General features: G+C 46.2%; 1 long non-coding RNA gene across 1 annotated transcript; it reads left to right on the top strand.

The window, feature by feature from the left end:
• Window positions 1-4,691: 4,691 nt before the first annotated feature.
• Window positions 4,692-6,460, top strand: LOC115252702 (uncharacterized). Its single transcript, XR_003891023.1, has 3 exons — window positions 4,692-4,719; window positions 6,035-6,136; window positions 6,407-6,460. It is a non-coding gene; the product is annotated as an uncharacterized lncRNA (long non-coding RNA).
• The last annotated feature ends 9,543 nt before the right edge of the window (window positions 6,461-16,003 follow it).

The raw sequence follows: 16,003 nt of genomic DNA, 5'->3' as shown, positions 1-16,003 counted from the left end.
GTGTGGAGGGACTCGCCTCCTGAAGGAGTCAGTAAAGGCCACCTCAGGAGCCTTTTCTGGGCCCCCCAGTCAGGCTGGAGAACCTTCAAACAGCCCAAAATGAGCTGGATCTTTGCTGCCATCTCACCCTGCTGCACCTCAGTGCTCCACCTGAGCTGAGGGGCAGCTGGGAGAAGGTTCCCTGAGCCTCCCTGCTGAAGTAACCAGAAGGGTTAGGGTTGGGGTTGGAGTTAGGGTTAGGGTTAGGGTTAGGGTTTAGGGTTAGGGTTAGGGTTTACAGTTAGGGTTAGGGTTGGAGTTAGGGTTGGAGTTAGGGTTTAGAGTTGCAGTTAGGGTTAGCGTTGGAGTTAGGGTTAGCGTTGGGAGTTAGGGTTAGCGTTGGAGTTAGGGTTGGAGTTAGGGTTAGGGTTAGGGTTAGGGTTAGGGTTGGAGTTAGGGTTAAGGTTTGGGTTAGGGTTAGGGGTTGGAGTTAGGGTTAGGCTTAGGGTTGGAGTGAGGGTTAGGGTTAGGGTTAGCATCAAGGTTAACATTAGCATTAGGGTTGGGATTAGGGTCTGAGTTAGGGTTAGCATTAGCATCAAAGTTAGCATTAGCATTAGGGTTGGGATTAGGGTTGGAGTTAGGGTTAAGGTTAGCATTAGGTTTAGGGTTAGTATTAGGGTTATGGTTAGGGTTAGGGTTAGGGTTAGTATTAGGGTTAGGTTGGAGTTAGGGTTAAGGTTAGCATTAGGTTTAGGGTTAGTATTAGGGTTATGGTTAGGGTTATGGTTAGAGTTAGGGTTAGGGTTGCAGTTAGGGTTAGCGTTGGAGTTAGGGTTAGGGTTAGCATCAAGGTTAACATTAGCATTAGGGTTGGGATTAGGGTCTGAGTTAGGGTTTAGCTTTAGCATCAAAGTTAGCATTAGCATTAGGGTTGGGATTAGGGTTGGAGTTAGGGTTAAGGTTAGCATTAGGGTTAGGGTTGTATTAGGGTTAGTATTAGGGTTAGGGTTGGAGCTAGGGTTGGAGTTAGGGTTAGTATTAGGGTTAGGGTTGGAGTTAGGGTTCGGGTATGGGTTAGGGTAAATCAATGGACAGTGTGGAGGGACTCGCCTCCTGAAGGAGTCAGTAAAGGCCACCTCAGGAGCCTTCTCTGGGCCCCCCAGTCAGGCTGGAGAACCTTCAAACAGCCCCAAAATGAGCTGGATCTTTGCTGCCATCTCACCCTGCTGCACCTCAGTGCTCCACCTGAGCTGAGGGGCAGCTGGGAGAAGGTTCCCTGAGCCTCCCTGCTGAAGTAACCAGGACGGGTTAGGGTTAGGGTTAGGGTTAGGGTTGGAGTGAGGGTTAGGGTTGGGTTAGGGTTAGGATTCAGGGTTTGGGATAAAACTTTTTTTGCACTGGCCTACTGATCGGGGAAAGCAGGGGAGTGCGGAGGGTGAGGGCCCCCCCGGGGGGGGGGGGGGGGGGGGAGCTATTAGCCAGGGCTCGAGAAGTTCCGGACAGGATAGGGGAGAGAGTAGGATCGCCCAGTTAGAGAAGACTTTGGTGGAATGGCAAGTAGATATGTGGTTAGGATTGACCTTGGGGTTGGGGCAAGAATTAGGGTTGGGGTTAGGGTTAGGGTTGGGGGGAAGGTAGGGTTAGGGAGAGGGTTAGGGTTGGGGTTAGGGTTGGGGTTAGGGGTTAGGGGTTGGGGTTGGGTTAGGGTTAGGATTCAGGGTTTGGGATAAAACTTTTTTTGCACTGGCCTACTGATCGGGAAAGCAGGGGAGTGCGGAGGGTGAGGGCCCCCCCGGGGGGGGGGGGGGGGAAGCTATTAGCCAGGGCTCGAGAAGTTCCGGACAGGATAGGGGAGAGAGTTGGGTCGCCCAGTTAGAGAAGACTTTGGTGGAATGGCAAGTAGATATGTGGTTAGGATTGACCTTGGGGTTGGGGCAAGAATTAGGGTTGGGGCAAGAATTAGGGTTGGGGTTAGGGTTAGGGTTGGGGGGAAGGTAGGGAGAGGGTTAGGGTTGGGGTTAGGGGTTGGGGTTAGGGGTTAGGGGTTAGGGGTTAGGGGTTAGGGGTTAGGGGTTGGGGTTAGGGTTAGGGTTAGGGTAGGGTTGGAGATGGAGATTGGGTTAGGGTTTGAGATTAGAATCTGTGCTCAGTGCAAAATTAAATTACGGGGGTTTCAGGGAGAAGTTGTCCGCGCCAGCTAGCAAATATGAGTCTTGCTGTATAGGGGGTCCAAGTGATGTTGTCTTTTTCTGTAATGAAGAGGTGGTTTGGGATTTCCGGCAGTGTTTGGTAATGTGTTGTCATGGTTTCGTTGATAAGTTCCAAATTGTCCTGTTGTGTCTGTGTTAACTGGGATGAGTAGTTGAGGATGGGAAAGTAGGCTGCTGCATTGGGAAAGGTCCGCTTAGCAGCACGGAATAATCTCCTTAGTTGCTTGATTGTGGTTTTGCTTGGGTCCTGGTCTCTGTTGTTAATGCCTATGGCAAAGATTACGATCTCGGTATTCGGGTTGGGGGGGGGGAATTTTCACAGACTTTGAGGAAATGGTAAGCATTTGCTCCGGGGTAGCTGTCTATTTGTAAGTCTGGATTGGTGTGTTCGGGGAAGTGGTCAACGTTGGAGTCACCCAGGATGAGGAAACTGTGATTGCTTTTGAAGACCCAGTCCTGGATTTTGTGGTTGGGTCTAGCTAAATGGTAATTTGGCCTAAAGGTGGGAAGTGTTGAGGGTTGAGACGGGCTAGGAAATACAGATGGCCAACTGTCACTTGGCTCTGGAGAAGTAACTGAAGGGGATGAGGGGAACAGAGGGGAAGAAGGGTAAGTTAGGTTTGGGTCAATGGATGTGCTGGTGCTCTGGGGCTGATGAGCCAACAATGCAGACTCCCCCGATGTTTGTGGGGAGGTAGGAGGCTCAGATAGGGTGGTCTGGCAGTCAGCATCGACTTTTGGCACCCTGGTCATCATTTTGGCCTGCTTCGGCCTGCATTGTGATGGGATCCCTAGCTCAGTCAGATCCACCTGGGCACCAGCGGAAGGTAGCTGTGGGGAAGAGGGGAGGATCTTATCTGGGAGAGAGACAGAGACATTGGAGTGAAAACTATGTGTGATTAAATTGTGATCCTGTGTGGTCGGCTGGGTGATGGGGTGGTGGGTATCTGTAGCTATTGTGGGTAACTTGGGTGTGGTGGAAATAATTTTACCAGGTTGTTCAGTAGTGAGGGAACTTGTAGGGGGGACGGGTACAATGGCAGGAACTGGGTCTTCCTTAGGTGGAGGAGGCCCCCAGGTGACCCGCTTGGCCGTAAGGTTTAGGGTGGATGGGTCCGGAGAATCGTTATGGGAGAGTTCTGAAGGTGATGTCAGTGTGTCGGGAGGGATCTTAGGACGTGATGTAGGTTGCGCGGTGAATAGTGGAAAGAAGGCCGGTGTTTTCCTGGGGCCTTTACTGACTGTGTGGGTGGATGACGTTGCTATTTCAACAGTGTGTGGAGGGTGATGTGAAGGAATTGGTCGTGGTGAGAGGTTTTCTTCAACCACTTCCGGGATGGTGGCTAAGGCATGGGTTGGTGAGTTGTTGGTTGTAGCTTGGGGTTGTAGAGAAGTGGTGATGATGGTTGCTTCTTGGCTGTCCTGGCAAAGTGTATGAAATGTTTGTAATGAAGTGGCCGTGAGTCTTGGGCCATAGCGTTTATGGGCCCAACCGGTGGCTATTTGGGCTGCTATTGTGTTAAAAGGTGATAGAGATATGGACCTGATTGTGTTTGCGTAATGTTGATGGAGTATAGAAATGGTGTTTTTCATCCACTGGTTAGTGTTTTCCTGGATCTTGTTGCGTGTGTCTATTGTTGGAGTGGAAGGTTTGATGAAGTCTGTGAGTCTATGTACTTGTCTATTCATACCTAACGGGAGTGTGTCAGTAGTGAGTGCAATGTCCATGATTTCTTTGTGATGTATTGCTTGTATCAGTTTGAAATATTGTTTGCTAGTGTGTCTAGTGTCTGGGTCTGGTGGGTGATTGAGTGGGATGGAGTGTGTTGGGCGTTGTGTTCTGTCCTGTGGTGTCGTGGAGAGGGATGTATTGTGTGTGTACCTGTATGTGAAGGTGGAGCCAGTCTCAGGTCCATCCCTGCGTGTAGATGCTGTCCTGTGTGAATAAAACATGTGGTGGAGGGCTCTTACCTGCTGATGCTTGTGTTTGTAGCTTTCTTCCCAGGGTCGATCTTTTCGTTTTCGACGTGGGTGGGTGTCCTTGGTTTGCTTTGAGTTCCTAGGATCCTGGTTCAGTCCTAGTTGCCGTCGTAATTCTGTTTATAGTCCGCTGGAATAAAACTTCCAAAACAGTTAGTGGCGCCACTTGGAGTTTAAAAATGTTTCCAGGGGAGTCATTTAATCGAGTCCAGTTCGGTCCGCGTTCACAGAGACGCGGAGAGACCTCGACTGAGTCCAAAACAAGTCCGCGAGGAAAACTCTCAAAAATAGTCAAGCCACAGAAGTCAGGGTTTGGTGATGAGGCCGAAAACACTCCGCCGCTGGCAGACGGGAGTTCTGTCCTTAAATCTAACGGGAGATTGAAGAGAGACCGCAGGTGCGTGTGTCTGCGGGGCCAGCTGTGGCTGATGAGCGGCTCCTCCACGCCCCCTGCAGGTAGACACCAGCAACAACGGTCCCAGAAACTGGGAACCCAACAAACCAGAAAGTATTCCTTTCAGACTAAGGAAGACTGAAGACCGACAAGGTGAGTGGAAACGAAGAGCATTATTGAAAAGAATTGACAGTTGTGTTTGGAGATAAAATCAAGATTTGAATCAATGAGACTTCATATTTAGTTTTAAAACATCATTTTCAAAACATCATTATGCATTATAAATGAAGAGGTCTTATTTAACTTTCTCATAGTCTGGCTTTAGTTATAGTCTAATCGTCTTTCTAAGTGAAGTTTAGTTTATTTTTCTGCTCTTTGCTACTGATCCTAAAAGAACTTTAAACCCTCCCAGAATGCTTTAATGGTAGTAATATATACGCCATAAAGCTGTTGATTAGGTTTTAAAAGTGAAAGTATTCTGTTCAGACGAAGCAGGAAGAGCGACAAGGTGAGTGTAAAGTGAGTATTGTGCTGTTAACGTTGTTAGAGAGTCTTAACAGGTATTAACAACATTTTAAAACTTTTTTGTGACAGGTGAAAAGCTCTTAGAGTTATTAGAGCTGTTCAACAGTCCAGGTTACAGCTGGATATTTTGGTATTACCTGTCAAACAACATCTAATCGTGGGCAAGTTAGCATCTCTCAGCCGGACCAATTTAAGACAATAAACTAAATAACTAAATCCACACAGGATCACAGGACACCAACAGGATTTTGGGTTCATGTTGCACGTCTTCTCACAGTGGTTTATTGTTCTATGTTGTGGAACCACTGTGAAAGAAATGCAGGAGTGGGTGTCATTTCTTTCATCTATTTTAAATAGAGCAGTGATCTTTGAGGACTTGGATCATAGAAATAATTGAAGAGGGGAACAAAGGAGGGAAGTTAAAAAGTCCTGACTAGTATGTTTATGTAGCACCAGATAATTTAGTGGCTGAGCTGAAGACAGTCCTTTCACCATGTTGGCCTGTGGAAAACCAGTGTTGTGGGCCCGATGGACCAGCGTCCCCGTCGTTGCCGGACCACCGTTGGCCACCAGTTGGGTTTTTGGCATCAAAGTCGGGGCGTTTCCTGTATCCGGTTCTCCTCACGGATCCATGACTACAACATGTTGCTGCAAGTGCAGAGACGTTTGCTCTGGAAAGAACTTTAGAGAACATTCCGTGCTGCAGGATGAGGGGCTGGAAAAGGTGCCAGTTCTTTTCTCACTGCAGGGAACAGTTAAAAAAAGCAGCTTAAACTCTGAAAACATGAAAATTATACAGAGACATCATTGATTTATTGATTCAGTTGTTATCCAGAATGTTCCTGTTTGATAAAAATGCAGTGAATTGGGATTATTGAACTCCAACCTCTACAGATTATTTACCTTCATCACAGTCTCATCACTATTTCTGATGTTTCCTCAGGATGGACGAGGACAGAGCAGAGTCCACAGTGCCCAGCTGGGTGTCCCTGAAGAGCGACCACTCCAAAGATAAAGGAATAAACTTCAGAAGTTCAGAGGAAATGTAAGAAAACTAAAGCGTGATGATGTGTTTGTGTGCCAGCTGTTAGTCACATTAACAGCAGCAGGTTGTGAGTTTATTATTGGAGATGTTTAACACTTAAACCTCAGACAGTCATATAGTTACAGACTTAATGTGAATATTGTTGATTAGAAACAAGAATCATGTTTAAACTGAAAGATGAATTCAGACATAAATGCTGGAACAATATTGAGTCTTGATCAGGTTCTTTCATCCTATAAATCAAAGGACTAATAGAGATGTGTTTCATAGTGAGAGGGGGGAGCACATCCTATCAAACTGGGACCAGTCAGCTCCACCAGGAGAGTCCTCTTGTTCACAATCTGGAAGCAGATCTGGAGATGCTGAAATGAAGCCCAAACAAAGTAAAACTGTTCAATATGAGATTTAATTTGTGATGTCATGAATTTGGAGTTGTGTTGATGATTTATTATAGATGGAAATCATTGGTTTACTTATGTTCAGGAAGTGATCTGCAGGAGGTGATAGAAGGTCATAAGATGAGTCTGAAGAGAAGATGTGAACATGTGACTGAAGGAACTCATGAAGCAGGAAGTGGAACCCTGCTGAACAAGATCTACACTGAGCTCTACATCACTGAGGGACAAAGTGAGGAGGTGGACACACAACATGAGGTGAGACAGCTTGAGAGAACCTCCAAGAAGAACATCCAGGACACTCCAATCAAGTGCCAGGACATCTTCAAAGTCTTATCTGAGCAACAGAGACACATCAGAGTGGTTCTGACCAACGGTGTCGCCGGCGTTGGAAAAACCTTCTCAGTGCAGAAGTTCAGTCTGGACTGGGCAGAAGGTTTGGAGAACCAAGACATCAGTCTGGTGCTTCCGCTCTCATGCAGGGAGCTGAACTTGATCAGAGATGAGCAGCACAGTCTTCTCTCACTGCTTCATGTTTTCCATCCAACATTACAGAAGATCAGAGCAGAAGATCTGACTGTCTGGAAACTTCTGTTCATCTTTGATGGCCTGGATGAAAGCAGATTTTCACTGGGTTTCAACAAGCATCAGCTCATCTCTGATGTCACACAAGTATCGTCCGTTGACGTGCTCCTGGTGAACCTCATCCAGGGGAACCTGCTTCCCTCAGCTCTCATCTGGATCACCTCCAGACCTGCAGCAGCCTATCAGATTCCTCCCTCGTGTGTTGACAGGATCACAGAAGTACGAGGCTTCACTGACTCCCAGAAGGAGGAGTACTTCAGGAGGAGGTTCAGTGATGAAGATCTGTCCAAGAGAATCATCTCACACATCAAGGCCTCCAGGAGCCTTCACATCATGTGTCTGATCCCAGTTTTCTGCTGGATCACTGCTATAGTTCTGGAGGACATGATGACCAGAAACCAGAGAGGAGAGCTGCCCCAAACCCTGACTGACCTCTACTCACACTTCCTGAGGGTTCAGATAAAGAGGAAGAAGCAGAAGTATGGAGGAAAGCAGAGACCAGGGAAACTGACTAAGGCTGATAAAGAACTCCTTCTGAAGTTGGGTCGGCTGGCGTTTGAACATCTGGAGAAAGGAAACATCATGTTCTACTCAGAAGACCTGGAGCGATGTGGACTGGACGTCTCCGAGGTGTCGGTGTACTCAGGAGTTTGTACAGAGATCTTCAAGAGAGAGAGTGTGATCTTCCAGAAATCAGTCTACTGCTTTGTTCATCTGAGCGTTCAGGAGTTTCTGGCTGCCGTCTACATGTTCCACCTTTACACCAGGAAAGACACAGCGGTTCTTAGTCAGTTCCTAGAATATTCTGATCCAGCCAAATCTCTTGATGACTTCCTCAGGAGAGCACTAATGAAATCTCTTGAAAGTGAAAATGGCCACCTGGACTTGTTTGCTCGCTTCCTTCATGGTCTCTCTCTGGAGTCCAATCAGAGGATCTTGGGTGGACTGTTAGATCAGAGGAACAGCCACCCAGAAACCATCCAGAAGGTCCTCAACAACCTGAAGGAGGTGAACAGTGGTGAATTCTCCCCAGACAGAAGCATCAACATCTTCCACTGTCTGATGGAGATGAAGGATCAGTCAGTCCATCAGGAGATCCAAGAGTTCCTGAAGTCAGAGAAGAAATCAAAGAGGAGACTGTCAGAGATCCACTGTTCAGCTCTGGCCTACCTGCTGCAGATGTCAGAGGAGGTTCTGGATGAGCTGAACATGTGGCAGTACAACACCTCAGATGAGGGACGACGTCGCCTGATTCCAGCTGTGAGGAACTGCAGGAAGGTCATGTAAGTAAAGATTTTTGGGGCCGGACATCGGTGTTTAAATCAAGCGAGTGGATCATGTCAGGTAGCAATACCCCCTCCAGTGGTCATTCCTTCAATTCTTTATCTCCATTGCAGCGTCCATAAATTAAAAACAACAACAATTCATCCAGAAATGTTCAACACTGGCTGGATATAAGTTCAAAGGTCAATCCAGACAAACCAACATAAGGCAGGAATAATAGGAGCCACAAGTTAACTGACTATCATGAAATTACTGTCACGTAATTAAATAACTTTTGTTTGTTTGTATACATCGGATTCTAACGACAGAAAAACACATTTTAACTAATGACACGTGACTATTTTGCTTCATTTGTTCAACGTAAAAACAGCCGGCCTCATTGGTTTAAATGGGTGTTTTAGGTCTTTGTGGCGGTTCCGTTTGGAGCCTTTATGTGACCCACAAAGTTGTTTGAGCCTTTCCACACCCGTTAGGTGGCAACTTCATCACTAGCAACAAAAGGTGCAGTGAAAATGATTTGAAGGGAAACAGGCCGATAGAACAGAAGCTGAGGGCAATCGATGCAACCAGAGACTCTGATGTCATCGATCGGATCGCTGAATTAAGACTTGACGCACCATCGTACAAATTGGATGAAATGTAAAATATCCAAAGAGCCGATAGACAGATAAAAAGATGCACGTTTCTTTAAACCATTTGCTACAATCATTTTAAATATTGAGTAATTATGAGCTGTTCTAAAATAAGACAAATGTTGAGAATAATTCAGTTGCATTTCAGATCTGATGGTCGTTCAAACTGTTGCTCTACGGTGTTGAATTTAGCTTTTCCAGGAAATGAGCTACATTTGTGTTGAGGTAGATTCTCAGATAAGTTGATTAGAAATCCCAAAGTTTGACTCACTATTTTTGTTTCATACACAACAGACTGTCTGATAGTTTTCTTCCAAAGAGTGATTGGGAAGTTGTGGCCTCAGCAATGACGTCAAACCCTTCTCATCTACGGGAGGTGGACTTAATCTGGAACCAAAGCCTGACAGATGCCAGAGTAAAGTTACTGTCTTCTGCAATGATGCATCCAAACTGCAGACTGGAGACGCTCAGGTCAGTCAGAGATGATCCAGTACTTTCCCAGGTGTAATTAGTTAGACAATAAATGTTTCCATGTTTGATCTTTGTTATAAACGTAGTGTTACAGTTCTCAGAAAAAAGACCACACAGGACAGATTTGCAGTATTAAATTGGTTGTGGAAATCTGTCCCATGTGAGGATGGTCATCAATGACTAGAAAGGAAGTATCAGTTGTAGATTTGTCTTGTTTTATTTTAGGCTGGCCACAAAACCGCCCAAACATTCAGACCAATCAAAAATGGTTCTTCCTGTCTTTTAAAGATCAGAAGGAAAACTAGAAACCCCAAAAGAAAGCTGCTGCAGTGTGCCATGCCCCTTCTCTCCTGAGAAAAGCCATCCCAAAAAAGAGAAAAGCCCAAGTGTGAAGTGAGCACCCTGTTAAACCTTGGTACCGAAAGCCTGCAGTCATTCTCATCTTAGGTGGCTTCATTCCAGCCAGAAGCCCAAACCTGCCTCCCTCTTAAAGGGGCAGCAGGTCAGTCCAACCACAGAAACCTTCATGAAGATCTGAAGCTTTCAGCATCCACAATTGTTGCACCTCACTTCCATTGGAGTCCAAATCAGAAGTCAACAAGTTGATTCTACACCGATTCTACACAATGCAACCGTTTTAAAAAGGTTTCCATCCATAAGTTTTCACACATTTTTATATAAATCTGTTTGTTCATCGCCTCCTTCTGTTGTAATGGTCATGAAACAAAATTACCTTATTTGAGTTTTTCTCCTTACAAATATGACTTTCTATGAACGATGCAATAAATGCAGCTTGCAATCTAAGACAATATGGAAGTATGTGTATATAATAGTAGTGGAAGTAGCTCATAAAATAATACATTTGCTCTTCTCATCGAATCTTTCTTTGTTATTAAAGAAAAACCTGCTCTTAGTCAACAACATCTAAGACATCAGCCAAAAATCGTAATTTTCTACAATATAATATAAAACAGTAGAGAAGACTCTTTCTGCAGAGACACTGGTGGCAGGAATGCAGAAGTATCACCTGCTCAACTTGGAAGGTGGAGCAGAAACCACCAGCTGAGAAGGTCCTCAGCGAGAGGAAGTGGTGGAGAACCATGAAACTTGCTAAGCTCCACCTCAGCTCCAGAGACGGGCTGAGCTGGAGCTGTGGCACCAGGTATCGCCCAGAAGAGCCTCCAACAAACAAGCTCTTCTCTTGGGAGGAGAGGGCTTTGAATCTCAGCTCAGTGTGCTTCTCTCTAGTAGGTGGCAGCTGCACCTTTTCCTGAGGTCCTTGTTGATGCCCTGAGGGGAATTGATGCTCCTGCAATGTTTTCTGGCAGCATTGAGCTTGCAGTGGGGCAATCAAACACACTGTGGGGGGGCTCTCTTTCCTTCTCTCATCTGGAGAACAAGTGACACCAGCTGCCAATCATTGTTGGAGAAATGTGCAGTCAGGGGAACTATGGGTCCAGACTATAGCCACCCTTCCAGCATCCAGCAGTGTCTAAAACCTTTGATTTGGTTTCACCAGAGAGTGTAGGGATTGCAGGGTCGCTGCAGCATCGCCCACAAGCTATCAGGAGGGGGTCGCTTTGTCCCAACTCCTGACAAGAGTTGAGTGCTATTGAGAAATGTGGTCTCACAAACTTGGAAGGTATTTTGACCCACACACACTTTACATACGCTGGAGATCTTGTCCAACCGTCCTGAAAGAACCCAAAATAGGAACATACGGCAGATAAGCCGGTGCAGGACCAGAGGTTTGTTGCTTGGAAGCTGTGTTTTGCTCTGGTATATGTTGATTTTTATTTGTCTTCTCTCAAAATAATTGTTATTTTAGCCTAAGAGGCTGCAGGTTATCAGAGACCAGCTGTGATTCTGTGGCCTCAGCTCTGAAGTCCAACCACTCGCATCTGAGGGTTCTGGACCTGAGTCAGAACCAGCTGCAGGATTCAGGAGTGAAGCGGCTCTGTTCTGGACTGGAGAGTCCAAACTGTAAACTGGAGTGGCTCAGGTCAGTCTTCATTTTTCTACCTATATACCAGCTGCTAAGATGGTGAAGTGAGGCTGTTCTCAACACTGCTGTGATGCACCACATTAAAAAAATTCCTTGTAATATCGTGAATTCAGATCTGACCCAACTAAGAACTAACGTAGGTTTAGTACTGACGCAGATAACATGCAGACCTGCACCGTATAACCTCATCCTGCATTTTTCAGATTGATTAAGTGCAGTTTATCAGAGATCAGCTGTGGCTCTCTGGCCTCGGCGCTGAGGTCCAATCCCTCCCATCTCAGAGAACTGGACCTGAGTTGGAACCAGCTGCAGGATTCAGGAGTGAAGCTGCTCTGTGGTTTTCTCCACTTTCCAAACTGCCGACTGGAAACTCTGAGGTAAACACCATTCTCAAAAATGTCCATTATTCCATCCGAGGGTCCTCACACTTTCTGAGTGTGTGTGTTGTGCCCAGTTCCTTCAGGAGGGAGGGCCACACGGGGACCACTTATTCACGATAAATTGATTTAAGGACAATGAAAAAGCCGACAGATGGTAACCAAAATTAGACAAAACTAGGTGAGGGTGCCTGGTAGACACCAGCCAACGAGGAGGGAGATGGTGAGGGAGACAGGAAGTCATCTAAGACAGGTTGTGCCTTTAAAGATGAGCCACAGGTGAGATGGATCTCCATGATGAGATGGGAGGGAAAGAGGTGGGAGAACCTGGGAAGAGTGAGGGCCAGAACAATATATATTCTCCTTTGGAACAGTGCAAACCTGAGAGGTTGGAATTGTGGTAATTACATATTACTATCATTTTTTAACCTGGAACTAAATTAAATATTTACAGATCATGCCTTTGATTAACCTTTCAGATTAATACTGGTTTCACTTATAACCTTATAAAACTTTCCCTTCTTTATTTAGATTGATTAACTGCAGTTTATCAGAGATCAGCTATGACTCTCTGGCCTCGGCGCTGAGGTCCAATCCCTCCCATCTCAGAGAACTGGACCTGAGTGGGAACCATCTGCAGGGTTCAGGAGTGAAGCTGCTGTCTGATCTCGTAGAGAATCCACACTATGGGCTGGAGACATTGAGACAGTAGCTGGTTGAAGCCAGTCAACTCCCGCTCATCTGCTGCATCACTCACTGACCACTGGTGAAGAGCATCTGTGGAAACATCTGCCGTCTACTCCCTCCATAGATGAAAAATTCAGTTTTTAAAAAGCGCTGGTGGACTTTCAGGAGAGTTACCCGCAGTCTTGTGTTGCCCCCCGAAATAAAACTCATTTGGACCTTCTTACCACCGCGCTCTGGTCTGCTCTCGGGTCCTTTCTAAAATCCATATGGTAACAATGGGCCAGATTCACGAAGCGTTCTTACGAACAAATTTGTTCTTAAGTCCCACTTACGAACAGTTGACGAAGATTGTGGCATTCACCAATTTCTTCTTATCCTGGATTTATTCGTAGGTAAGAACAAATCCTACGAACACTCAGGAGTACTCTTGCGCACATTTCAGTGCCGACATGTTGGTATGGTTGGGTTTTCTTCTCTTGTGCAGTTCAATAAAATTCAATATTACAATGATAATTCTGTCATATTTATTTATTTATTTGTTTATTTCCTATTTTTGGTGATTTAGGGAGAATTTTAAAATTACGTAAATGTGCCAATGACTTAACATTAATCAACCAAATTGGAAACCATGCCAAAACTGTCTTTTTATTTGATTTGATCTTGATTTATTTTATTAGGGGATCGAGGATATGCCCTGGTTGTTGACACCACTGACCAACCCTCAGACTCCACAGGAGTTTTATTCAATCAGATGCATGCGCGCAGTCGCTCCACCATTGAACGCACCATCGGCATGTTAAAGGGCCCCTGGATGTGTTTGGACACAGAGCCACAACCCCGTGAGGATGTGCGTCCTGACGCAGTCTGGCCCCCCCAATGATGGGGCCAGACTGCAGGCACGCGGTTCACGTTCGAGCGCGATTAATTGCCCGTTTGTGAATAAAATGCATTATTGTCACAATCCGAGCACAGCTTTTACACGTTTATTTTTTTTTACATTCTTCTTTTTTTACATTCTCGTTGATTTCTTTAAGCGTGTTGGCTATAGTCATCAGGGTTGAGGCAATTTTATCAAGCGTGTTAGCCATCCTTTCTTGATTGTGCAACACGGCGTCAGAAATCAGGCGTGGAGAGGCAAGCTTTGGGCATTTCGCTTTGGGCATTTCGCTTTGGGCATTTTGCTTTGGGCATTTGGCTTTGGGCATTTGGCTTTGGGCATTTGGCTTTGGGCATTTTGCTTTGGGCATTTCGCTGCTTTTTGCTCTGTCTACATGGTCCTGCTGCAGTTCCTTTTATGGGCATTAGTGGGCGGTGACTTATGCTAATCGTATGTTAATTAGACTCACCTGGCACGCGCTTTCAACTTACGAACTGATGGCATTCATCAATCTAAGAACACAGCTGCGAACAATTCTGGGGCTTACGAACGCGTTGATGAATCCGACGTAGGGTTTTCTTAAAAAACTTCTTAAGGACAACTTAAGAAAGAATCTAAGAAGATTCGTAAGAACATATTGGTGAATCGGGCCCAATGTCTTTTGCTGACCGCCCAATAAAGTGCAGAGGAAAGTCCGCAGGTGAGGCAGGCAGTTGTCGTCGAAATCCTCAGAAGTGTACTCAGACAGGCGCACCAACAAAGTTCACCACAAGTTGAGACCAGACTTGGAAGACTTGTCCCCTGGCCAGGGGGGAGTGGCGCTCCGATCAGACACGAACTCTGCCGCGTCGTCCCGGAGACTCTCCTCCTCCTCCCCAGCGTTGTCTCTTTTATTAAAACAGGCATGATTACACAGCAGGAGGCGTATCTTCGTTACACAGACGGCATCAGCTACATTTCTCACACAGGCAGGGGAACGTTCATGCTCGCCGAGTCACATTGCTCATGTTTTGACCATATTGGAGCGGTTCTCAGCCTACGCACAGGTGCACGGGCCTGAGGACCCTAACCTAAGCAGATATCACACATTATTGTTTGGTCCTCCTTCTTACTAACACGCTCACATACACATCCGTTCCCACATTCCACTTTCCCACATTTTAATCCTTCTCGTATTACCTACGAAACTACTCTACTTTTATTAAAATAGCAATAACATAAAATGCAATTCACGATATTTCCCAACACAGTACTCGGCCTCACCTCAAGGGGGCGCACGCAGGCTGGCAGGTGCTTTCTCGCTGGTGCTTTAATAGGCAAACTTTATTCAAATTTATTGAAGCACCAGAATTTGTTTGAAAAATAACAGAAATTTTTGCTGTTGGTCAAAATTAAATTTGTGCTGCACACGTCTCTGCACTTTAATTTGTTTACAGTATAAATGAATTTCTTAAAACACAAGATGGAGCTCTATCCATAGCTATGAAAGAAAGTTCCTTATAGGACAAATATGGTCCTGTGTATATGTTTGTGTTGGTTTGTGAGTGTAATTGAAAGAGGAATGCTGATGGGATATGAAGCATTATCAGGAGTTGTATGCTGTTGGAAAAATGGTGAAATAAGATGCTTTTTTCAGTTGTTAAATCGTAAATCGGACTCTTGAGGAGCCAAAGCCTCACCAGCCATGAACCTCACCGCACGTCACTGGAGCAGATGATCAACTCAGCAACATGATCCGACACACCAACACGATGTCTGGAGGCTTCAGGTCAAAGGGACACCAGGAGACGACTGTTGCTTCTGCAGGCAGACTCCTGCCTGTGCTTCATTCCGGGCCTTCTCGGAGGAGCTGCGGGTCCAGATGGCACTTCGGACCTCCTCTCCATACGGCAGGGGAATCAGTCCGTGGCAGATTACTCCATTGACTTCCGGACCAAGGCTCGTCAGAGTGACTGGAACCTGGCTGCACTCCGGGATGCCTTTCTGCATGGTTTAGCAGAATATATCAAGGACGAACTGGTTTCTAACCCTTTACCTGCCACACTGGATGAACTCATCGAGCTCAGCACTCGACTGGATCTCCGTGTCAGGGCCCGGAGAAGAGAAAGGAGACAGAACCCCGCACCGTCCATGGCAGCTCACTGCCTGAATTTCCCCTCCGCTTCGGCCCCGGTTCCTGCTGACCCAGAACCGATGCAACTGGGTCGCACCAGACTCACACCAGAGGAGCGTCAGTGTCGCCAGATGGGGAACCTCTGTATGTACTGCGGGCAATATGGACATATTATCTCTCTGTCCATTAAAAGGCAGAGCTCCCCAGTGAATGGGGAAGTCCTGGTGAGTCATGTGGGAGTAAAATCTTCCTCTCAGATTAAACGCCCCCTCTTTCTAGCCAAGCTTCTTCTCGCCGATGACTCTCACACCCTGGCCACCTTCATTGACTCCGGTTCCGATGGCAATATTATGGACGAGGGGTTGGCCATGCACCTCCCGACAGGCACGATGGGCCCTCTTCTTCACCAGGTTTGATTTCTCCCTCTCCTACAGACCCGGC

Source organism: Takifugu rubripes, chromosome 15 (genome assembly GCF_901000725.2).
Source record: "Takifugu rubripes chromosome 15, fTakRub1.2, whole genome shotgun sequence".
NCBI lineage: Eukaryota > Metazoa > Chordata > Actinopteri > Tetraodontiformes > Tetraodontidae > Takifugu > Takifugu rubripes.
Note: the sequence above shows the minus strand (reverse complement) of the source record. Positions and strands in the feature narration are given on the sequence as shown.